General features: G+C 40.3%; 1 pseudogene; it reads right to left on the reverse strand.

Annotated features, from left to right (window-relative positions):
* Window positions 1–15,329: 15,329 nt before the first annotated feature.
* LOC150013233 (uncharacterized) lies at window positions 15,330–24,775 on the reverse strand (annotated as a pseudogene).
* Window positions 24,776–25,986: the final 1,211 nt, after the last annotated feature.

Genomic DNA, 25,986 nt, shown 5'->3' on the forward strand with positions numbered 1-25,986 from the left:
TAAATATTACAAAAAGTACTAATTAAGCCTCTAAGTCTCAGGCCCAGGACCAAAAGGATCCACATATTGCCCTCCCCACAGAAATTACCTGGAAAAAGAGGAATTAGGTAGTCTAATGTCTTAAGCAGGAGCCAGCGAACTTTTTCTTTTAAAGTGTTAAACTTTAAATAGTAAATATGCTAGGCTTTGTGGGCCATACTCTCTTTGTCACAACTCTGCCATTGTAGCAGGTAAGCAGTCATGGATAATATGTAAATAAATGGGCATGACTGCATTCTAAAAAAAAAAGAAAGAAAATTATTTACAGAAAAAGGTGACACAAATTTGGCCCCTGGGCCAAAGTTTACAACCCCTGGTTTGGGGGATCCTATGAGTGTCCTGCTGCCTGCAGAAAAAGCTTACCCAGGAAAAAACCAACCAACAGTGCTATATGACCCGAATTAGAGCACTCCTTCCTCACTAATCCCCTGGTCCTTGGTAAAAACTCATCCCTACCTTTGAAATAACAGAGCTGGACTGCTAGGATTTGTTCTCAGTGTGTTATTCAGTGCTGTTTCTCTAACGATGGAATGAAGCCACAATGAGACAAGGAAGCCACTATGTTCTCCCCATCCCTCACACCTGAAACATCGGTCACCATGGACACATAACTCCCCACCTCCAAACAGCTACCCTGTGGATTCCAGCTGCAGAGGTCCCGGGGATGCACCCCTTCCTCTCTATGCCCACTGTTGGCACTCTGCCATCCTCTTCTTCTGTCTGAGGTACACTCCACACTACCAATATATTGGGTTTTTCTTTCTATTTACAGAATTTTCTGTCTAATGCATGTTTCACATTGCTTTCAGGTTGATCTTGATCTTTCTAAAACTGCCACTCTCTGCTCAAAAGCATTCAAATGTTCTCTGTTGTCTAGAGCAGCAATTTTCAACCATTTGCTTTTTATCTCATGGCACACAAATTTCTGCAGCACACACAATATATATATATATAGTTAATCTGACAAAAAATAAGTATAATTTTGATTGATTTACAAAAAAAATAATAATAACAGTAGTTACCTACCCCTTTTGCTTCAAGGTGCCTTTTTAAAAAATCAGGTCCCTATACTCATATACAAGGATTTATGCTACCAAGAATTAACCAATAAGATGCAACCTTATGGAGAAACAAGATGGCGGAGGAGTAAGTGGAAGCTACACTAACTTCCTCCCAGAACTAGTCTGGATTTACAACGTAATTTTGGAGAAACCATCTGGAATAACCAACCGAACACCAGCTGGAGAGAAGTCTTATAACCATGGAGAGACAGAAAAGGCCGCTACATCACAACGTGACCAGTAGGGAGTGCGGAGATGCGGAAAGGCTGGCTGGGCTCACACGGGCGGCAGCTGAAGGGACTGAGAAACAGCTCAGCAGCCGGGGGTTCCCCCTGAGAAGGGCAGGGTCCATACCCCCAGCTGGGCACCCCAGCCTACAGCAGCAGAGTGGAAAGTAAAATAGTATCCAGCTGAGAAAAGCGAAATGCCACAGGGTTTCTTGCTAGCCAGAGAGAAACAGCTGGAGAAAAAGAGCTCTTAAGTGGATCACATATGAAAATATTCTGCCCCCACTTACCCTGGGCTCAAGTGGAGGAAAGGCAGAGAGGACTGGAAATGCTTGGGGAGAGTTTGGTGTGGTGGCTTTGAGGGGAGAGCTGGGGAAGCGGCCGGCTGGGTCCCAGTGCTGACTCATCCCCACACTGCAGGCAGACCATTCCCGGCCAAGTGGCATCAGCCTGAGGGGAAGCAAAGGCCCTGCCTACAGGAATTAAGCTGCTACACCCACAGTCCTTAAGCCTGACAGCTGATCACAGATTGAATAGATTAACAACTAAAGAAGCCAGACAAAGGCAGTGGATCCCTGGAAGTCTCCAACAGGCTGCCTAGGCCCAGACTGGTACAGGATCTGACGCCTCCAGGGGCAGATCCAGGAAGTGCAGATCATTCTAAGAAGCACCAAGAAACAATAGGAGTCACAAAAATGGGGAGACAGAGAAACAACCCCCCATCAAAAGGAAAGGTACAGTCCCCAGAAAGAGTGCTAAATGAAATAGAGGGGAGCCAACTATCAGATATGGAATTGAAAGCATGGATTATGGAGAAGCTCAATGAGCTCAGCGGAAACTACAAAGAACTCCAGAAAAACTACAGTGAACTCCAGAAGAACTATAAGGAACTTACTGAGAATTATACCAGCATCAAAAAGGACATGGAAGCTATCAATAAGAGCCAGGAGGAAATGAAGAATACGATCTCTGAATTGAAGAACACAGTAGAAGGAATTAAAAACAGGCTAGAGGAAGCAGAAGATCGGATCAGCGAGCTGGAGGACAATGTAGACAAAAACTCCCAGACAGTGCAACGAAATGAAAAAAGACTGAACAAGACTGAAGAGGCTCTAAGACAGCTGGAGGACAACATGAAACGCAATAATATCCATAACATAGGAATTCCAGAAGGAGAAGAAGAAGAGCAAGGAATAGAAAACCTCTCTGAAAAACTAATGACAGAAAACTTCCCTAACATGAAGAGGGAAAGAATCATGCAAGTCCAGGAAGCACAGAGGGTCCCAATGAAGATGAACCCCAACAGGCCCGCTTCAAGACACATCATAATTAAAATGCCAACATTCAAAGACAAAGAGAGAATCCTAAAAGCAGCAAGAGAGAAACAACTAATAACATACAAGGGAGCTCCAATAAGGCTATCATCAGATTTCTCAGCAGAAACACTACAAGCCAGAAGGGAATGGCAAAATATATTCTAAGTAATGAAAAACAAAGGCCTACAACCAAGAATACTCTACCCAGCAAGGCTCTCATTCAAAATGGAAGGTGAAATAAGGAGTTTCCAAGACAAAAGAAGGCTAAAAGAATACATCTCCACCAAACCAGCACTGCAAGAGATGCTAAAGGGTCTGCTTTAAGAAGATGAACAAACAGAGAGAGACAGAGAGGAACACAAGTACAAAGGGGGAAAATGACAGTGAATAAGTACTGAAAGAAAGAAGGAACTTCTACCATTTGCAACAACATGATTGGAACTAGAGAGAATTATGCTTAGCGAAATAAGCCAGGCAACAAAAGAAAATTACCTTATGCTATCACCTATTACAGGAAACTAATGAACAACACAAACAAATGAGCAAAATTGAACCAGAGGTATGTAAACAAGGAATAAACTAACAGTAACAAAGGGGGAGATGGGAGGGAGAGAAGTGGTAAGAAGGGGAAAGGTCTAGTCAAAGAACATGTATAAATGACCCATGGACATAGACAACTGGGTGGAGACTGAATGTGGAAGAAGGAAGCAAGAGGGGGAAAAAAGTGAGACAACTGTAATGGAAAAACAAACAAACAGAAAAATTTTTAGTGGGGGGGAAAAAGTAAAAATATAAAGAATAGAAATGCAAGTTCAGTGAATATTAGAAGGACAAGGATTTTCCTTCACACTGTATATATTTTCTCCCTCCAGAGTTTGGCATTCTAAAGAAGTATGTAATGACCTAAGTTTCTTTGCATAAAACTAATAAGACCAGTTGTTAATAGAGGTTTTTTGTTTTTTTTTTTTTTTTAACTAAGACTTTGAATGGAATGTCATGCCTAAAGGAGACATGCTTGGGCTTTGGTTGTTACCAAAAAGCCCTGAGCAACTGGGACTGACTTTCAAAGGTAATAAAAGTCCACGAGATAAAAGGCCTGGTACCTTGGATGGATGAGCGGTCCATAGCAATCTTTCCAGGGAAGGAATGAAGGTTGTTTTCCTGAAAGATGGCTAGAAGGGACCTTAAGGCACAATGGAAAACCAGGAGGACCTGGAAAAGACAGGTGTTTACAGGCAAGGCTGAATGCCAGGTATGTGGCTCAGCTTCTGTGCCCTGAAGGGCAGACTGAAGGTCACCCTAAATGTTCCTTGCGTAAGTTCCAGCAAAGCAGAACTAAAGATCATAAGTGATCATTTGCTGCTCTTGTTGTGTTTATGCAAATGAACAGGATAAATTAAAAATGAACTGAATGCAGTCCCTTTAATGACAAGGAGGGTAATCTTAGGGAGAAAAATCAAGATTCAAGGAAGATCACAATGCCCAGTGGTAGACTATAAAGTAGTGCAGCTAACCGTCTTTAAAGTTTCTTTTCATTTAAAATTTGTTTTCATTTGAAAGTTAAACTATGTCTGTGGCATTATCAAAGATGTTTAATTTACAGGCAAGAAGAATGTCAAATGCCTTGCAACTGGATGTCTTTCCGATAAGACAGTCCTACAGATTTAGAGACTTGTATGTGGGTTATGTTACATAAATTAACATGTGTTTTCTGTTTTCAAAGGGCATAAGCCTACGATCTCATTACCTGAGTGATTGTCTGTACGTATAGGCCTCACTCAATCCTGTCTGCATCGCTGCCTCCTGAGACTCAATGGTTTGGCTGAACTAAGTGGCTGGGTTGGTGAAGAACGGGGTGGTCTGTGGGCTTCACTTTAAAACTGGTTTCTCTTTTCTATCCTAATGGCTTGGACAGAAAGAGCCCAGAGGCCTGAGAGGGGGGAAACCTAAAATATTTCCCTCAGTCCAAACTAAGTATAATGGGCAAAAGGGTTTTGGACAGGTGAGATGTACCTGGCATACCTTCCTCCAAAGAAGCCCTTCTTTTCCCTAATGTGGGACATTGAAAAATTAATACCTGTCTTTTGTCATCTAGTGGGTACGGATTGAATGATGTCCTTTAACCCTGTTGCTCCCAGAATACAACAAGGATGCCAGCCTGTTAAACCAAGCATGCCATTGTCCAGAGACAGCCAACCAACCTGGAGTCTGCACGATCCTTCCCCTTGTGGGAAGGCCACCCTCCCCTCCACACCCCCACTCTTATTAGGGATTTCTTGACCCAAGGGTAGGTAGGACGACGACCATGTCCAGCTTGAAGCAGCTAGAGGAGCTCGAGACCTTCGTCCATTGTCCTTTATAAGATTGTAAAGGGTCTTAAGTCTGAAAGGGAGGGATTGTTATTTTTTATTGTTAAAATATTTAACTAATTAATTATTTTTTAAAAAAGAAAAAGAAGAAGAATATATGAAAGGGTGAGGCAGGAGAGCTTGTATGTACGACCCATGGGCATGGACTTGGGGAGGGGATTGTTGGGGAAGAGGGGTGCTGGGCGGAGGGGAGCAAAGGGGAAAAAATTGGAACTATTGTAACAATATAATCAATAAAATATACTTTAAAAAAATGCAACCTTATTATATGATGTGACCGATAAGAAGCAACTATGTTACATAACCTATATACTTATGTTTCAAGACAGGGCATTCACACCAGATGGCTATTGTTATGTTTTCACTTTTTTATTTGACAAATTTAAAGGAAAAGATGTCAGTGCCCCTAACTAAATAGTCAGGTATTACATGTTCTAAAAAAATCTTGTGGCACACTAGTTGAAAATCGCTGATCTAGAAGATAAAATCTAAGCTTAGTATAGCATGTAAGGGACTCTCTCCATGATTTGACCCCAGCCTCCTTCTCCACACTTATTATTTTTAATTTATTTATTCCACACTTATTCTCAACTCCACTTCCCACATGCTGTGTGCTCATACTTCTTGTCTATAGTAAATAGTGCCAATTATCTCTCCAATAGCCATGCTTCTCTTCTTCCTAACAAAATCCTTATAATGTTGGGGAAACCAATATATGCACGTAAAACCCCTGCATTTCCTACTCTACCTTATAAAAAGAGGTGGTCAATGAGACACAAATATCATTGTATAGGTTTTAAGAAAATATTTAAATGAGATTTACTCAGACGGTACCTGTCCTTTTGCTCCTCCCTACATTTTTTTCCTGAAACTATGATATCAGGGTTGGAGCTTCAGCAGTCATTTTGTAACCATGAAATGATCTTCAAAACAGCAGTCATGACCTAAGAAGGTAGAACAAAAATAGAGAAGGAGCCTGGCTCTCTGACAATGTCATTGAGCCATTAAATCAGTTCTGGGTAATTTACCTGTGGATTTCCTGTCACTTTAAAATAAAAATAAAACCCTTTCTTGTTTAAGCCACTGTTATTTCAGATCTCTGTAACTAGTAGCCAAATGTAATACTGAGCGGATGCAACGCCTCTTTGCTTTCTTTATGCTATTCAAACTCTTCAGAATGCCCTTCTTTCCTCTACCTTCCATTTCTTCACCCTTCAAATACTATTCATTCTTCAAAACTTGGCACAAATGCTACCTCCTCCTGGATTACTCGCTCCTTCCACAGCTACCAAAGACCTTGCTGTTCACCTGTGTAATATCAGTACTGGAGTTCAACAATAAGCTCTGCCATCTGCTGGCCATGACATTGTAAGCACATTATTTACTTTGTCCAAGATTGACTTTCTTCATCTCCAAGACTTGAATGGAAAAGGTTCTGATTCATATTATTTATTGTTGGGAGAAATAAATGAGACAAAGGACATGAATTAGTATAATGCCTTGGCACATAGAAAGTGCTCAATAATTGATGATGAGAGTGGTGGTTGCCATTATTAGTTGTATCTCAGTTAGTTAACTGTAAACTGTCTTCCTGATAAAATAAAAGTACTTTGAGGGTAGGGCCAATGTCTGATTGTCATCATTATTGCTATGCTGCCTGACTTATAGGTTGAATGGATGGATGACCAAATGCATAAATTGAAGTATTGTACTAACCAACATGATAATGGCCAGGAAACTGTAATGCACTTTCCAAAGGATTTCCCTTAGACAATGGAAAATTAGAAAGCAAACTTGATGAAGTCAGGTCGTATGGACACTTTCTTCCCAATTATGGTCCATTCATTTCAAATACTGATTTGTCTGTTTACAGAGGCTTTCATCCCTCGCAAGCTGGTGGAAGTGGTGACACACTTGTGCAAGCCGAGCAAGCTCCTTGTGTGACACAAGGGAAAATACACAAACCCATGTTTCACCAGGCTGGGGTAGCCACTGTGAGATGGCAGCATCTCTTTTGTGCTCCTGGAATGGAAGAAGAGATGATGGGAGCTATAAAGCTAGTGCACTCCTCAAAAATAAAAGAAATTAAATGCATTGTATTTGCTCAAAGTGCATAAAACTACATAGAGACTAGGTATCTCTCTTGTTTTCTTCTACTGACCTCAACCCAGCTCATCCACAACAGAGGCCACATTCCAAAGTGTGGAAACCAAAATAAAAAACATCATCCCAACAGAAGATTTTTCCAACCCCTCTGGGTTCACTACCATGCCGTGTTGCATTGACATTGGCTAACCACCATTCAGGGGATTCTGTCCACAAACTTAGTAACAGCTGGCAGGGAGGAGCCTGTTCCCTGTTTGACTGCCATCCCACAGCCAAAGCCCAGTCCACATTAGAGGGCGTGGGCTCAGTGGCTGGTGCTGGGAAGGAGCCTTGAATTGGAAACAGTGTTTTTGTCGCCAACCTTCATGCCTCTCCCATGGATGACTCCAATTTCTTGAGAAATTGGTTACTATTGAAGGTGGGTGAAAAGTCACTTCCCAGATGATACATTTGGTGGGAAGTTTTTCAGAATTTCTCATTTTGGAGACTTCTCATAATATCTGATAAGATTGGATCTCTACCTGGAACTTCTAGGCCTAAACCATGTATCTCTGAAAAGCTGTAATCCCAATTTCAGCATGGTGCCCTTTGGTTTTCAGCATAACTTGAGGAATGATCATATTTCACATCTCACTGTTGGTCACTCTACAATCTTACACATTCCATAGACAAGGCATATGTGATAAACTTGTCTTAATTCTTGAGTAAATCCGAGGTGCTCACCTCCATTCTAGAATCCTATATGTTAATATAGCAAAAATTAATTATGTGTGTTCTAGAGCCTGACCCTGGGTATCTCATTCAAATAAATGTCAATTTAACCAACAGAAATAATCCAGGCAGCAATTCAAATATGTACTAGAGTGTTTCTAAAAATCTCAAAGGAGACAATATTCTGATAAAATATCTTAAATTCCTGCTTCCCTGTTTCTCTTTCAAAATTCCTCGCACTTTGAAGTGGCCCCCTAGACTGTACATCTTGCTCTCTCTAAGCTCCCAAAATATGTCTTCCCCACAGAGTCCACTCCCACCCTGCTGCCTTTCTGAATTAATTATTTCTGCCTTTTGCTAGTTTCATTCCTTTCTGATATAAAATCCCAGTGGCCTATCTGGCTTCCTCCAATTCCACAGTGCGTTCCCCCGCAGTATTCCAATCACCAACACAAATTTCTAGAATTTGAGGGGCCAGAAAGGCTATCAATCACCCTATATTTATAATTTGTTGTCCCTATTATTGAAATATTTGCATCTGAACTGTGTGCTCAATATAAGCTCCAAGGAAAATGTGCTCTTTAAAACAGTGTGAAAAGTGCACTGTATTATTAACTGAGCATACTATTTTCAAATATATTTGTAAATCATGAAAGTAAATTGTAAGTTATCTGTTGAACTCCAAGGACCAATGGACATCCACCTACATGCAAAAGGAAAACACCTGTTCTTTGATGAGCTTGCCCTTCATTTTATGTGATACATCAAATCTTGGAGGATTCAGTTTTACACTCTCAGCTCTTCCTTCTAGTTATGATTTTGGATTTCCCAGCATTCATTTTTATTCTGTGAATGTTGCACTTTTATCTTGGTGCTTAATGACAACTTGGCATGATTAAAAAAAATAAAAAGTCTAAATAAGAAAACAGAACCCTGGGAAAGGCCTGGATGTTTGTCAAAGTTCCCACCTGCATTAAATTACTTGTTAATATATGTAATTACCAATTATCCACTTTAAAGTTATTTTCACTCCAATTGCCACAATTCTACTACAGCAATGAATATGGGGAGAAAACTCCCCTGGCTTTAGGAAAAACCGTATTTCAGGACACGTCAGTTTCTCCAACCCAGCATGATCCATGCTCATCTAATCATCAGATGACCTTCCTACTGAGTGAAGCAAGGTTTTTCCCACTTGGAAACACTGGGATTATCCAAAATTAAGTACCAATGAGATGAGCACGTTGATTATTCACACAGTGCATGGCCTGAGAACCTCTTTTTCTCTCTCCTCATCTTGAGGCACAAGAATTTTTCAACAGATCCTAGAAGAAGAGAAGAAATTTAGCTCATGAGACCCATTAGAGGAAACAAAACAGCAACATATCCCTCTTATCTAATGAGCAAAACGTTCCACACTCTCCAGGAGGCCATAAGCAACCACACTCCCCTCAGAGAGAGGAAAGTCTACCTTGGGAAAGTGTGATGAGCCTGTGGGTTTTAAATTTTCAATCACCAGGAAAACCAATTTGCTAACAAAGGCTCCAGAAAATATGCTGGCCTTTATGCACACAGAGGGCATCTTAGTTTGATTATATTTTCCTACTCTAGAGTGATGAACTGGCAGGCACCAATTATAATCCCCTGCAGAAACAGCCCTGTCCACTTCACAGCTATCCCTTTATTACTTCTTGACACTAAGAATAAAGAATGTCAGGTAATGACAACAGGAAAGCCACCGGGTGAATTCACTCATTTTGTCTGAACAATTGCAAGGCACAGCTTGGTCACAATTTTTAGCCAGTAATTTTTAAACACTTAGAGTCTGTGGAAAAGAACCATGTGGTCTGAGATTGCATCAGGCCCTTAATACTGCCCCTTGGAGAAAGTGGAAACCTATGATGTTTAAAAGACTTAAGCTTGGCCATTCTTTTCCTTCGAGTAATTGTTGGCTTCAAGTATCAAATTCCCATCCCCCTCTTCCCATTTCCTTCACTCTCACCCCGGTAAAAAAAGATTATGTTTCACAATGACTTGGATTAAAACATTAGTTGGAGATAATAACATTAGAGAAAAAGGGATGAATGATATATGGAACTTCTGTACTATCTATGCAACTTTTCTCTAAATATAAAATTGTTCCAAAATAAAAAGTTAAGAAAAAGAAAAAAACTGGTTAGATAATGACAACAGTGATAAAGGATGCTGACCATATCAGGAGCAGGTAAAGGTTAACTGAAGCAATGATGAATGCAATTTTATCATAGAGAAAAAGAAAATAGTAACACAATGAAATTGAGGTGAAGCTGCCACTCTGGATATGACCCCCGGTTGAATTTGCTTCAAGAGTAGATCCAAGGAATCAAGGATGTCCTCCTTCTGTTGGACCTTAGACTCTTGGATTTTCCACTTAAAAGCTTTCACTGTGTAGAATGAATTTGATGCAAAGTTCTAACAGGGGAATGCAGCTATTCATAGACATTCAGTGGAAAGGTGGCCCTTCCTTTCCTAATAATATCATCCACTCCAGCCAATGATAGTTTCAGGAGAATCTTAGAGAAGCTGGGGAAGAAGGACTCCTGCCTGGCACGTCAAATGAGCCTCCTCCATCCTGGCTATTCATGGGAAGCCCCCCCTCCCCCCTCATGTCCCTGTCTGGAAGTTCCACTTTACTCAGCCTCAGACTGCACCTAAAAGATGCAGCAGAATGCCAGGTAACAGCCCAGCCAGAATTCTTAGCAGGGAGGAGAATGTCTTCCTATCATCATATTTTGCTGAAATAATTTTGAATTGTGCCTCAGAAGTAGAGAATATCAGAGCTTCTGTATTCTCTTTGCAGAGGTCTTGCTGATGGAACACCCAAAACACTAACTGGAGTCTGTGGGCAACTCCTTAAGCAATCTAGCCCTAATGTACAATTTTTAAAAAATAGCATCGTAAGAAACATTTTTAAAATAAAATATTTATAGTCATGTGGACCAATACAACAGTTGGGCTAACTGTAAACATTAATGAAATATTCTTCTATTTCTTCATTGCTAATTACAAATTAATTACCTCCTGAAGATCTAGCTCTAGTTAGTAATAGGAAAAATTACTTGATGCAATTTCATACATGATTTGTGTCCTCTTCAGTTCTATTTATCAAGTGGTCTGCATTCTACTTTAAATGCTTTCACTCTTAAATGCAAGAATATATACACTAATCTCTCTCTTCCCAGATTATCAGATCTGTGACTATTTCAAACATCCAGAAGCCAATCCAGGACACAGGTGAAAGGAGCTAAAATAACCCCACATCATACTTTGCTCCTTAGGTTTCCACTCAAAGCTTTATTAACTCTTACTTAACACACAAGATTAACAAGTATGTTTAATTAATTTCTATCTCTAAAGCAGATTAGAAGGAAAATAAGGCTAAAGACAGAACAGTCAGGCAGCTGCAATGACTCAGAGATGTGATAGGTAATAATAACAAAAGAGCAAACAGAACTATAGATGTGCATGTTTCTAATAACAATCAATTGTCAATAGTTCTAGTATATATTTGTAATAAGCTTTCTAATATATTTTAGAAAATGTTAACCAGAAATGGCCTTAAAAGAAAGCAGTATTTAAATTGAAAGATATTCTTATCTGGATTATTCCTTAAAAGAACCCAATTCTTAAAGCTATAAAAATGAAAATTATTATATATATGGATGATATATTATATGTGTATTTCACATATAACAATATAGAGATATAGAAGAAAGGAAGGAAGGCAAGAAATAGATACATGGCAACGCACTAAAAATGAGGATAGCTTCCCACAAATGTTATATTTATTTACTCAAAACTATATTCATTTACTCAATAAGTAAATATTGAGCAGAGCACTTGTTAAGTGCTAAGCACAGTGCTGGTTCATTGTGAACTGGACAGACTTGATCCTGATCTTGTAGATCCTTCTTAACACTTTATTATATTTTAGATAAATTCCTTAAAAAACTAAAACAGGACACCTTAGGAACAAATAGACAAGTAGACCAAATCCAGATCTAGTCTGAGGGTGGTGGGGTGGTGAACTCTCCTCCAGATCTAGTCCATGTCATAAAACTCAAAAACCATACAAACATGTTTTATAACAGTGCACAGTAAATGTAGTTAAAACAGGAATACATTAACATTACAGAACATACAGATGTCCTCACAGGGAAATATATTCAAGCAAATATATTCACAATCACATTCTAAGGAAGGCATTCAGAACAACTGGAAATCTAAACAGAATTTTGCGGTTTGCTAAAGAGTTTTAATGCTGTGGTGTCATAGGCATAGGCATGAACTGTCTAAGACATGTGGTGTTAATGACCTACAGGACTGGAGAGAAGGAGTATAGAGTAAGTAGTGGAGGGAACCAAAGCAAAAGTTTTCATATAGCAGATGGGTTTGAACACTGGCTCTGCCACTTGCTAACTAGACAGCCTTGGACAAGATCCTCACTCTCTAAGCTCAGTGACGTCTTCTGTAAAATGGACTACTGGAAAGAATAAATATGAGACATGGCCCGCAACATGCTGAGCACACACAAAGTAAGCACTTAATAAACATTCACTGTTTGATAATGATGACGTGGGACTGTTTTGTAAAAGGGGCATAAACCAAGAAGGTCAGATAGTTCTAGGATAAGTTGGGATGTACCGAATAGACGTACTATTAATATTATTTCTATTAATCATATCTTACATGTATAAAACATTTTATAATTTTCAAAGCACTTTAATATACTTTATTCACTTAATCTTAACAAGATTCCTTCAAAGTAGATAGAGTAAATATTGTACCCATTTGACAGATGTGAAACTAAATCTTGAGGAGTTTAACTCAACCAAAGTCACTCAATTCACAAGTGGCCATGCCATGATTCATACCCAAGTGTTTTGACTTCAACTTCTTTTTCCAGCACTGGTTAAGGATCCCAAAACAAACAGAAAACAAAGTTGAGGAACTCTTTGGAGAAATCTGCTCTAATCTATAGAAGATGCCCCATAGTTAAATATAATATAAAAAGTGAGTGAGGGGTTTTGTCATCCTGCAAGTAAAGCCAAGGAATGGAGACAGGTTGAATGCTGATGCCATTGTGTTGGGTTCCTAAATAAAACCTGAACAAATATTCAAATGAACAAACCAGTCTCTTTTTTCTGTTGCCCCACTAGTTTGAGTAGTGTTTCCATCACTTGCAAGCAAAATAATCGTGATGTATCCAATGACATTAGACAACTCATTACTCCTACAACAAAATTGAAGCATCTTACCTCTATGACTATGCTCTTGCTCTTTCCACCAGCTGGTTTTTCTTTTCTCGCCTGCTGAACACCTATCCACCCTTCGAAGTCTACTTTCTTCCCGTCTGCTGTATAAGGCCTCTCCTGATTCCATCAGTACCATAACTTCACCTTTTCCTCCCCAAGCACTTGATTTGCACTTACTGTAGAGAGCGTCGTATCTGGAGTAACTGCCTCTTCTTCCCTTTTGTGTCCATTACAGCGCCCTGTAAAGTGTCCTGCACATGGCGGATCTTCAGCACATCACTGATTTTAACATTGTATCCACTAGAATATTAAGTAATTTCTCAAAAAAACTGCCAAGGTTGATACTTAGCTATTTAAATGTTAATAGTATGTGACCAAACAAAAGAGTAGTAAAACCTTTGTTTCACATCTCCGTATTAATGAGATGCATGTTCAGTACTAGACATTTCCTGGTATCCCCTATAGCTGGTCTTTCTGGATGTTATTTTCAGGGTAGCAGAATATAACTTCCCTAAAAATAGAAAATTAGAAGTTAAAAATCCTTCATGTTGCTGATAGATTTTTATAGGTATTATTTTGCACATAAATTTGTATTGTGTGCATACATTTCATTTTGCAGATGTACTGTTTATCTGAACTCATGGAAGGCATATCACTGAGCTTCCCAAATCTTATAAGAATTTTATAAGGATCCTTTAAAATACATTTTTTCTATCAATTGCACTGTATCTCAGAATAGCTTTGCAACATTATATTTTACTGTTTATAACAAATCATGTAACTTAGTTCAAAAAAAAAAATCCCAGGGTAAGAGAATGAATTCAAAGAAGAAAAAATTTTGCATAAAGATCTGGCAAAATGTTTTAAATTTCTAATCTGAGCTTATTCTATGAAATGAAAATGCATTAATCATTTTCTATCTTCACACCACTCAGAGAGGAAGATTCTATTATCTAATGCTTGGTTATTAAAATATATATTTTTAACTTTATTTTTATTGTTGACACTATTACAGATGTCCCCGTTCTCTCTGCTTTTGCCTGCCTTCACCCACTCCCCACCCCTCTTCCCTCTGGCCATCACCACACTATTGTCTGTGCCTATGGGTCATGCATATATGTTCTTTAGCTAATCCCTTCACCTTTTTTCATCCAGTTCCCTGCCCCCACCCTCCACAGTTTGAAAGGCATGAAATGCTTATTTCCATACAAAATACTAGACAGCAAAATAAATAGAATCATCAGGCTCATGGAAAATGCAAGCACCTGAAATATATATATATATATATATATCTCCAGAATACTGTAGCATTTATCTTTCAGAATAACTATTTTCTAAGATTACTTTGAATTAGCTAATGACTTTTGGTCTACAGAAATAAAATATTTGTACAGTATCTTAGAGTTTATATTTTACTCTGATAATTATTTCTGTTATGGCCTGAATGCTTGTGTTCCCCCAAAATTCATATGTTGAACCCCTATTCCCCAGTGTGATGTTACTAGTTGGGAGCTGATTAGAATTAGTTGAGATCATGAGGGTGGAGTCCTCATCATGGGATTAGTGCCCTGGTAAGAGTCAGGAGAGTACTTGCTTTCCCTCTCTGCTTCCAAGATGTGAGAACACAGTGAGAAGACAGCCATCTATGAATCAAGAGGTGAGGCCTTACTAGACACTGGATCTGTCCTAGCCTTGACCTTGGACTTCCAAGCCTCCAGAACTATGAGAAATAAATGTGTGTTGTTTAAGTCACCCAGTCTACCATATTTTTGTTATAGCATCCATTAAAAATCTCCTCTAAAATATTACTTTCTTCAGAAGTGAGTATGAGTTGCAGTTGAGTCCAGCCTCTCAGGAAACATCTCATCTTCAATGGGGGTCTAAATACAGCTATCTCCTACTCTGTAATACTTTGATTGAGCATAATCTTCCTGCTGAAGTCTTTCAGGAGGGCACCCACAACACTGACTCCCTAGAAAACCTTCCTTCTGGAGGGAACTTGACAATTCTGAAGAAAAGCACATTTTTTAAAAAAGATTTTATTGACTGACTTTAGAGAGAGGGGAAGGGAGGAAGAAAGAGAGGGAGGGAAGCATCAATGTGTGGTTGCCTCTCACACACCCCCAAACTGGGGCCTGGTCCGCAACCCAGGCATGTGCCTTGATGGGGAATCAAACTGGCGACCCTTTGGTTTGCAGGCCAGCGCTCAATCCACACCAGCCAGGGCCAAGCACATTTCTGACAAGTTATTTTGGGGTCTTAAAGAGCAGCCGTGAATACTGAATCTGTTCGTGTGTACACTGGGCTGGTCTTCTCTGATCAGGGGTGGAGAGTCAGATGACTTCACATGGACATTTCTCTTATTTCCTTGAACTTTTCAACTTTGACAAAGATTAAACCGAGGGAGTCCCAGAGTAGTTGTGGGACTCTTCAACCCATGATCTTCTGGAGAGTTGGATAAGAACTTCTAGGCCCAATTTATAACATGTTGCAGCTTCTGTGTCTTGGGCACCAAGGCATCAGCCAATAGAAGGAGGTCCAGTTCTGTTGAGTGGCTCTCTCTCCAAGGTCCCTGCTGCTTCCTCTGGACCTGACACTGCTCTGATTCACTGGGAACCACTTGGGACACCTCTTGAAGCAGTAGTTTCTTTCCAATTGCGAAATAACGTGGTGACACCTGAGGTCCTCTCAGCTCAGTGGTTTGATTTTCTGAGGGACTCACTTTGGTGTTTCAGGACATTCTCAACCCCGGTTGACTGCCGTTTCTGGAAGCGTCACCCTTGATGATCCCAATGCTTTCATAGTAAGCCACATGCTTGGCTCATAAGTGCTTCAGGTCACAGGTTCAAGAAGTGTCTGTCTCAAGCCAGACCTGTGTGGCTCAGTGGATGGAGGGCCTCCCTACAAAGCAAAAGAAGTGTTTGTCTCATTCCATGGAGAATGTCCAGTCAGTGTGGGGGTTAAGGGACCCATCTGTGAATAAAAAGGCAGAGAGATTTTTAAAAAGAAAATCCAATTACTTTTCTATCTACAGTGTGATCCTACTATACCTACTAACCTACAACTCAACTAATATTTTGATAAGAACCTGAAGCAGTTTTGTAACTACAAGAGCAAGACAACTAATGTATTAAGAGAAACTAAAAAATTTCACCATTAGGGTTTTATCACATTCAGTCATACTCTGGGTCTTGGTCACTGACTGAGAAAGGTTAATTTTGCCTTTTGTAGGGGACGTATGCCACTGAAGTGAATATAAAATAAAAAATGACCTTTTTTAAAACTACATTTCATTGATTATGTTGTTACAGTACTCTCAATTTTTTCCCCTTTGCTCCCCTCTGCCCAGTATTCCCCTTCCCTCTAGCAATGCCACCCCCTTAGTTCATGTCCATGGGTCATGCATATAAGTTCTTTGGCCTCACCCTTTCTTTTATTATTCTCAATTTCCCCCTTTCTATTTTGTACCAACCAATTATGCTTCTTAATCCCTGCACCATTTCCCTGTTTCTCCCTCTTCACCCTCCCAGCTGATAACCCTCCAAATCATCCCCATACCTATAATTCTGTTCCTATTCTGGTTTGCTTAATTGAATTTTGTCTTTATTTTTTTAGATTCAGTTGTTGATAGTTTTGAGTTTGTTGTCATTTTAATGTTCATAATTTTGATCTTCTTTTCCTTAAGTAAGTCCCTTTGACATTTCATATAATAATATCTTGGTGATGATGATCTCCTTTAGCTTTACCTTGTCTGGAAAGCACTTTATCTGCCCTTCCATTCTAAATGATAGCTTTGCTGGATAGAGTAATCTTGGTTTAAGTCCTTGCTTTTCATCACCCTGAATACTTCTTGCCAGTCTCTTCTTGCCTACAAAGTTTCTTTTGAGAAATCAGCTGATAGTCTTATAGTCACCCCTTTGTAGATAACTCTCTGCTTTTCTCTTGCTGCTTTTAAGAGTCTCTATCTCGAAACTTTGGCATTTTAATGATGATGTGTCTTGGTGCGGTCCTCTTTGGGTCTAGCTTATTTGGGACTCTCTGTGCTTCCTGGACTTGTATGTCTATTTTCTTCACCAAAGTTGGAGAGTTTTCCTTCATTACTTTTTCACATAAGCTTCCAATTGCTTGCTCTTCCTCTTCTCGTTCTGGCACCTCTATGGTTCAGGTGTTGGCACGTTTAAAGTTGTCCCAGAGGTTACTAAGCCTCTCCTCATTTTCTCAAATCTTGTTTCCTCATTCTGTACTGGTTGACTTTTTTTTTTATTCCTTATGTTCCAAATCATTGATTTGAATCCCAGTTTCCTTCCCTTCACCATTGGTTTTGTGTGGATTTTCCTTCGATTCATTTAGCATAGCCTTCACTTCTTCCCTTATGCGTTTTCTGTACTTAAGTATATCTGTCAAGTCTGTGGGCATCTTTATTGCCAGTATTTTGAACTCTATGCATGTTAGGTTGGCTATCTCCTCGTTGCTTAGTTCTCCCACTGGAATCTTGATCTGTTGCCTCTTTTGGGCCATACTTCTCTGTCTCCTCATCTTGACAGGCTCCTGTGTTTGTTTGCCTCTGTGTCTTAGGTAGAACTGTCATGCCTTAGGTATTTGTCAGCACAGGGTGACCCGTTTCAGCATGTTGTGGCACTGTGTGTGGAGGAGGAGTCTGAGAGGGAACAATGCCCCTTGCTCAGTACTCACCCCTTTCCAGGCACTTCTCCCACTTCTGTGTGGACCTGGCACCCTTCAAGCTGTTGTCATGGCCATCGTTCCCAGAGTGGGTGGGTCTGCGGACATTCTAAGATCATGGGGGCCCCTTAAACAAGCACACTCTGCAGAGACACTGGAGTTTCTGCCTCCGCCTTAACACCCACTGGTCTGCACAGTCAGAAGCAATGAGGCTTCATTTTCCCCAGCTCTGGGACTGTGAGCTGCACAGTCTGGTCAGGTGCTGGGAGTGCTCCCCAGGTGTCCCTCCTGACTTTTTAAAACATGTGACTGTGCTTTCTGCCAGCCTGCTGCTGCTGCTGCCGCTGCCACCACCACACCATGTTCCCTCCACCCTGGCTCTGCCCCTCCTACCTGTCTGGACGAGTATTTCTTCTTTATATCTTTGTTTGTTGGACTTGCATGCAGCTTGATTTTTCTGGAACTTCTGGTTGTCTCTCATTTTGAGGTAGTTGTATTCCTTCTTAGTTGTGAAGGGAGACACAGCATGTGTGTCTAGGCCTCCATCTTGGCTGGACCTCCGAAAATGACTTTTAAATAAAGTTAGTCTGGTTTGTCTCAAGATTCTTCTACTGCTTAATTTCTTTTCTTTTTTTTAGCAAGTATATCAATTACTTTGATTTTTATAAATGTTGTAGTAATCTGAAAAGAACAAATAGAAGCAAGTCTAAAAGTAAATGGAAGGAGAAAGAAGACAAGATAGGAAAAGAAAATGTATTCAGACCCACTTAGTACAACCATCTCATACCAATATATCCTTCCTACATACCCTGCAGCCCGAGTCAGAGCAGATGAAAACAAAGAGAAAGGCTCCAGGTCTAGTAAAAAAAGAAAAACAAAATGCCAGGAGTGACATCAAAGTCACCTGTCAATCAAATATGCTACTAACCAAAACTGGACCCCTGACAAACCTGAACTTAAAATAAATAAATCATTACAGCTCTTTATCCCTAATGTAAGGCAAGCTTTGTAAAACAAACTGCTCCTTCTTCTTCCCTCCTCTGCCTGATTCACCCAAGTCTCACTTGAGGCACCTCCTGTAGTTTAAAAATTACTAATATAAAAAAATACCCTTCAAAAAATGATTTTTCTATGCATAGGGTTCTTTAGAATTTTTGCTATACATGGTTGCCCTAGGAATTTCTGCATAAATGAATAAAGTAATGAATGCAAGTGTGCCTGATACTAATAACTTAGAGATTTACAGCCCATATGTTTGGCCATGTCCCACATGTGCTCTGTTTTGATCTTTGCAGTGATGCTGAGAGAGTTTCAGATGTGGTAAGTGAGGTTCAATGGCATCAGTAATTTACTCAGAATTACACCTGCTAAGCCAAGAACAGAGTCAGATCTTCTGGTCCCAAGTCCACGGCTCTTTCATCTACTTCATTGTGAACCACAAGTACTGAAATGTGACTTCTGTTCCATCCACAGTACTCAGTGGTTAAGAGCTCTTTACTCTGGGGGCAGGATTACCCTTCCTGCAAGGGCTCCCTGAGAACCAGGACATTTTGAAGGGACCCTTGGTGTCCCTTCAAAAGAAGAAACATCACTTCTTTTTTAATTACCAAGGACTATGTGGAATAGACATCTCTGAATGTCTCACTATCACTGTGACCAGGCCAGATACGACTCTGACTTGAAAAAATGTGTGTCCCAGACATCACTCAATTTTTTTCAGGTACCCATTTCTCCTTGTCGAAATGATCCCAACTTTAAAATGATTATTTAAAATATTTGGTATCTACTCCATGCTCTAATCTAGAACCAAGGTTCTTAATTCAGCCACCTGTTACTGAGGAGCTACTATGTGGTATGCCTAGGAGGAGCAATGACTGCATGGAGCTTAGACGCTTTGAGTCTAGAGAAGGAGACAGATGGGAAAATAGACCTCCAATGTACGGCCGTTTTCTTGAATGTGCCAGGTGATTCTAGTTTGACCCCATGCCAAGCAATACACTGAACTTATCCCCCCCTTTTTTTTTCTACAAAAATGTCTAAGCACATCAAGTACTCCTAAGTTTGTATTAGCCTTTCTGATTCCTAAGAAGTTGTAGACAGAGTGTACAAGTTCATAAACTCCTATTCAACTTGAAGTAGATCTGACTCTGATCAACAGGGGTTTCTCCTTACCATCCACCATTCCCCATGCAGGACACCACTCCAGCGTCTCAAACCTCTTTTATGTGGGGTAATCGGGCTCTTTTCCAGCTCCTTCAAGCTTACATGCCTACAGGTCCTCCTAGTTACTGAACCAGTCTATGTTGTTGCAAATGGCAAGATTTCCTTCTCTTTGTGGCTGAATAATATTATGTATAAGCCCTGGCTGGTTTGGTTCAGTGGATTGAGCGTCAGCCTGCGAGCTAAGTGTCGCTGGTTCGATCTTCCAGTCAGGGTACATCAGAGAAGGAAAACTCTGACTCCAAAAAACCTCCGCTGCCTTGCGGCATACCTCTTCAGGGGAAAGGCTAAGGGAGTAAACCCCGACAGAAAATCTGGAGCCGGAGTCCCTAAGGCGGTTTGACGTTGTAGTCAACACCGGCAACTCCTGCGGCGCACCTGAAGCCAAGCTGTATTGACTCCGTCTTTCCCTTGGACCCTTCAGCTGTGAAGAGAGGGGGGGTCTGCTGCATGGGCAACAGCAGACCCTCCATATCACCCTGCCCAGGCTCTGTAGCTTCAGCTTCACTGGAGAGGACACTCCAGCGTCATCGCAAGATGTCGATTCAACACGGGAGGAGACAGATACCATGTCACTCCCGAGTCGGACTGCACAGCCATTCTCGGCAGTGCAGATAGACTCTTAAGAAGCTACACCATCGTCTCTCGAGACGGACGGCTGCCGACGGAATATTATGTATACATAGATATACAGTATACCCAGAAGTAAAATTGCTAGAACCTATGGTAGTTTTATATTATTTTATTTTTGAGAGGAAACAACAAAATGAAAAGGCAACCTATGGTATGGGAAAAAATGTACAGATCACATATTTGATAAGGGGATACTATCCAAATATATAAGGAACTTATAAAAGTCAATAGGGAAAACAAAAATAACCCAATTAAAAATAAGTAGGAGATCTGAATACACATTTCTCCAAGGAAGACGTACTCTGACCAACTGCTCTATGAAAAGGTGCTCAACATAAGTAATCATCAGGGAAACGCAAATCAAGGCCACAGTGAAATATCACCTCACACTGTTAGGATGGCTATTATTAAGAAACAAAAGTTAAGTGTTGGAGAGGGTTTAAGAAGAGAGAACCCTTATACAGTATTGGTGGAATGTAAATTGGTGCAGCCACTATGGAAAACAATCTGCCTTCTAGGATGGATGAGTATCTTTACCCTAGAAAATTATTTGGTACAACCATCAGTTACTTTCAGGACAGATAGGGTATCTTCAGAAATTATTTGTCAAAATGCATAAATACATATTTAGTAGAAAGTGTCTATTTAGTGTTATATAGTATCAGCATTATTTGTATAGCATTATAATTTATTGTCATTTGGTAACACCTAGGAATGAATTTATTGATGAGATTGATTACCTATTGGGCATAGAGTTCAATGCAACCTGAGGACGTTAAACAGGGAACACTAACAGAGAAGGGAAGGGTAGAGATTATGCCTAGGTCAATGGAACATGACTTTTTGAATATAAGATCCTGCTTTCAACCAAAAATAACATATCAGTTGTTGTACTTTTCATATATTACTTAGGAAAATTCACAATGTCAAAATACTGCTGTAATCAACACAGTCTGGTACTGGCATAAGAATAGACACACAGATCAATGGAACAGAATAGAGAGCCCAGAAATAAACCCAGGACTCTGTGGTTAATTAATATTGGACAAAGGGGGCAGAAGCACAAAATGGAGTAAAAGTAGCCTCCTTGATAAATGGTGTTGAGAGATATAGACAGGTACATGCAAAAAAATGAAACAAGACCACCAACTTACATCATACACCAGAACAAACTCAAAATGGATAAAAGATTTAAATACAAGTTGTGACACCATAAATGTCCTAGAGGAAAACATAGGCAGTAGAATTTCAGGTATCCCATGTAGCAATATTTTTTGCAGATATATCTCCTAGAGCAAGAAAAATAAAGGAAAAAATAAACAAATGGGACAACATCAAATTAAAAAGCTTTGGTTCAGCAAAAGAAAACATCAGCAAGATGAAAAGGGAATCAACCATATGGGAAAATATATTTGCTAATGATACCTCAAACAAGGGTTTGATCTCCAAAATATATAAAGAACTCATATGACTCAACACCAGGAAGACAAACAATCCAATTAAAAAATGGGCAAAGGACCTGAACAGACACTTCTCTAAGGAGGATGTTACACATATGGCCCACAGACATGAAAGGATGCTCAATGTCACTAGCCATCAGGGAGATGCAAATAAAAACCACAATGAGATACCACTGCACACCAGCCAGAATGGCCATCATCAACAAATCAACAAACAACAAGTGCTGGCGAGGATGTGGAGAAACGGGAACCCTAGTGCACTGTTGGTGGGAATGCAGGCTGGTGCAGCCACTATGGAAAACAGTATGGAATTTCCTCAAAAAACTAAAAAGGAAACTGCCTTTTGCTCCAACAATTCCACTGCTGGGATTGTACCCTAAGAATCCTGAAACACCAATTCAAAAGAACCTATGCACCCCTATGTTAATTGCAGTGCTATTTATGATAGCCAAGTGCTGGAAACAGCCTAAGTGCCCATCAGTAAATGAGTGGATCAAAAAACCGTGGTACATTTACACAATGGAATACTATGCAACTGAATCAAATCTCACCTTTCACAACAGTATGGATGGAACTGCAGAGTATTGTGCTAAGTGAAATAAGCCAGGTGGAGAAAGACAAATACCATATGGTCTCACCTATAAGAGAAACCTAATGAACAAAACAAACAAATGAGCAAAATAGAACCAGAGGCATGGAAACAAGGAACAGACTGACGGTGACCAGGGGAGGAGGGTGATAATGTTGGAAATAAGGGAAAAGGACTAGTCAAAGAACAGGTATAAATGACACCATGGACATGGGCAATGGGGTGGGGATTGACTGTGGGAATAGGGGGTAAGCAGGGCAGTAGAAAGCAATGGGGGGAAATGGGACAACTATAATAAAACAACAATTTTAAAAAATGAAAAAAAGTGGGGAAAATAAAAGAATACCAACAGCCTGTCAGTGCCCCGAAAATGGGAGCGACCTAGCCAAGGACAACAGAGTTGCCTAGCTGCACTGTGTAGCATTGCAGAAGTTGTTTTTATGTGAATATGTGTTTTATGAATTACAGTGTCATTTGTTTATTATTCAGGCCATTCTCACATAAGCTCATATAAAGATTCTCAACTCCCTGCAGTAACTGTGTCTCACCCCACCCACCAGGAGTCTGCATCTCTCTGCCTGGGCCAAGACTCTTCTGGCTAAATTCTCTAATCTAGAAACTTTCATGCATACTATTCCTTCTGCCTCAAGCATTCTTCCCTCCCTTCTGTTGATGCACTAACATGGTACAGCCTTCCACCTTGGGTGAGGTATCACCTCCCCAGAAGTCTGTTGATATCTCCCTCCAATGGCACCCCCAGCATCCCAAGCACCTACAGTCATACACGTCACACTGCACCGTTTGCTCATCTAACAGGAAGAATGTTTATTAATACTCCCAGGCCCCTACCCAGGTCCCTTTCAGAGCTTCAGGGACCTTTCAGAGCAAGGAGGATCAGAGGACAGGGCAAGGGACTTTCGGAGGACAAGGGGACAGGGAAGTCATGAGCTTCAACTAGAGCTGTTCCATTACATCTTAAATATTGAGACTGCCCTTAAGAAAAGGGTTCCTCTGCCAATAAAAATGTTGGAAATTCACTGTCCAACATTCTTGTTTTACAGATGAGGGGACTGAGACATGAAATGATTAAATAACTTGTTCAAGGTCAGCCAGGTTGAGAGCGGCATGGCCAGGACCAGGGTCTGGACTCCACTGCACTGCATGGTGGGGGTGGGGCACTGTAAGGAGTTCTCAGACCACAGCACTCCTGTCATCCCTCACTCAGTCTCATCACGCACCTCAGATGGTGCCAGCTCACTGTGGTCACTTCTGAAACTGTGCCATTTATTGTCTGTACCATTGCTTAGAAACTCAACGCATATTGCTTCTTTAGCCATGCTTATATTGGTTGCTTGAATTATTATTACTTGAATTATCTAATATTTTTACCAAAACATTTATTTTGAAGTAACTAAAATTTACCGAATAGTCGCAGGTACAGTAAAAACAGGGTGACCAACCATCCTCATTTGCCTGGGACTAAGGTGTTTCCCAAACACAGAGTGAGCCAGCAGAAAAAGGCAGCCATGATTCCACTGGAATATTAAAGTGGCTGTTTTAAGCAGCAACTAAAACTCCAAAAGAGCCTGGTGTTCACAGTCCAGCAAAATAGAATAGAAAGACTCTCTCCTGCAGTTCCTGACTTCTCTCCATTCTCTTCTGAAGTCAAGAATATTTCATTCTAGTCTGGCCCCCGTAGCCTTGGCAGCACTGGACTAACTCATCAAGAAGTAAGGTACTGGGGCTGTGGAAATGAGTCAATAGAGCACTTGTGGTCTCAGATTTCTACCCATTTCTAATTACATTGCACATTGTCTTAAATTGACCTTATTTGTGTCATGATGCAGATTATGATATCATTAGGACCACAGTGGGGTGAAGATGACTTGGTTCTTGTCTAGACCAATTATGTCTGTCACTTGTTGAAGACAGACGCCCATATCCAGAGAGAGTAGGACCACAGTTATATCCACAGCTGCCAAGTCTCAAGGGAATCTATGGCTTTTGGAAACGCAGGGCTTTATACATAGCTTTCTTACTTACTGTAAATGATGACAGCATGAAGTCCATTGTCAGGAATTTGGATGCCAATGACTTCAGAAATCCAGAAACCAGTAATTTACAACAACAAAAAGAAACCCGTGTGTGTGCACGTGTGCATGTGTGTGTGTGTGTGTGTGTGTGTGTGTGTGTGTGTGTTTGTCTAGGATATCTATGGAAACTGTGTAATCACAATAACAATAAAAGTAATAACTGCTATCACATAGCACATAACGCTTTGAAAGCAGAAGTGCTAAGTAACTTGCCCAGGGTCACACAGCTCAATGGTGGGAAAGCCAGAATTCCAGTCCACACCCAATGGTTCCAGAGTTTTGCTCTTAATTCTTGGATATACTACTTCTCACTTTTAATTATCTAGTTGGCTCTGCATTGACATAACCAACACATAGCTCAAGTTGTGTTTCTAGATCCCCAAACGACAGGTGGAAAAGAAAACATCTAAATGTAAATAGAAAAATAATTTTTAAATGATGGTTTGCAATTACTTAGAGTACGGTGCAGAACTGGTTGTGTCAATATACGTAGATAAAGAGATGCTTGCTTAATAAGTCTGTATCTCATTTCTTGTTGAATGTCAAGATATTTTTTTAGACCTTAGTGCTTCATTGTTTCAATACCGTTTCTTGCAACTCATTAAAATCTTCCCACAATTAAGCCTTACCTCCCAGCCCCTCCTCAGACTGTAATCTGCACATGCCATCTACAGGCATAAAAAGATGCTGGTTTTCTCCAGGTCAGCCAACAAGACTGCTTAGCTGACTGTCATCCCTGAAAACCCTAAAAGGTAGAGTGGAAGTGGAGTCAAAGGAAAGGGAAATAGCACAAAAACCGGGGACATTGAGAGGGACAGCAGGGGGAATAAAGAAAAGTGGTAACTGAATGGGAGTAAAGGAAACAAAAGTGTAAACTCTATTAATTTAAGAGCTGGGAAAACTTGGAGAGAGTGCATCAATTACAGACTGGAAACAGAAGTTATCTTTTACCTAAATCCAAACCACCATGTGCTCAGGTAAATGATTACAATGCAAAAGGGATTCTTCTAGGAAGATAACCCAGGAAACATGACATAGGCTTTAAAAAATACTACACATCCACAGTAAACCTCCCTTCAAATCCAACAGACTCCTTTGTTTTCTATCTGGTGCTTACATAATACTTTCTTAGTGTAAAATCAAACAAAGAGCCTGCAATTCCATCTCAGGCAAGCCTGTGATAGAAGG

The sequence above is a fragment of the Furipterus horrens genome, unplaced genomic scaffold, assembly GCF_987537825.1.
Source record: "Furipterus horrens unplaced genomic scaffold, mFurHor1.1.pri manual_scaffold_4, whole genome shotgun sequence".
NCBI classification, from domain to species: domain Eukaryota; kingdom Metazoa; phylum Chordata; class Mammalia; order Chiroptera; family Furipteridae; genus Furipterus; species Furipterus horrens.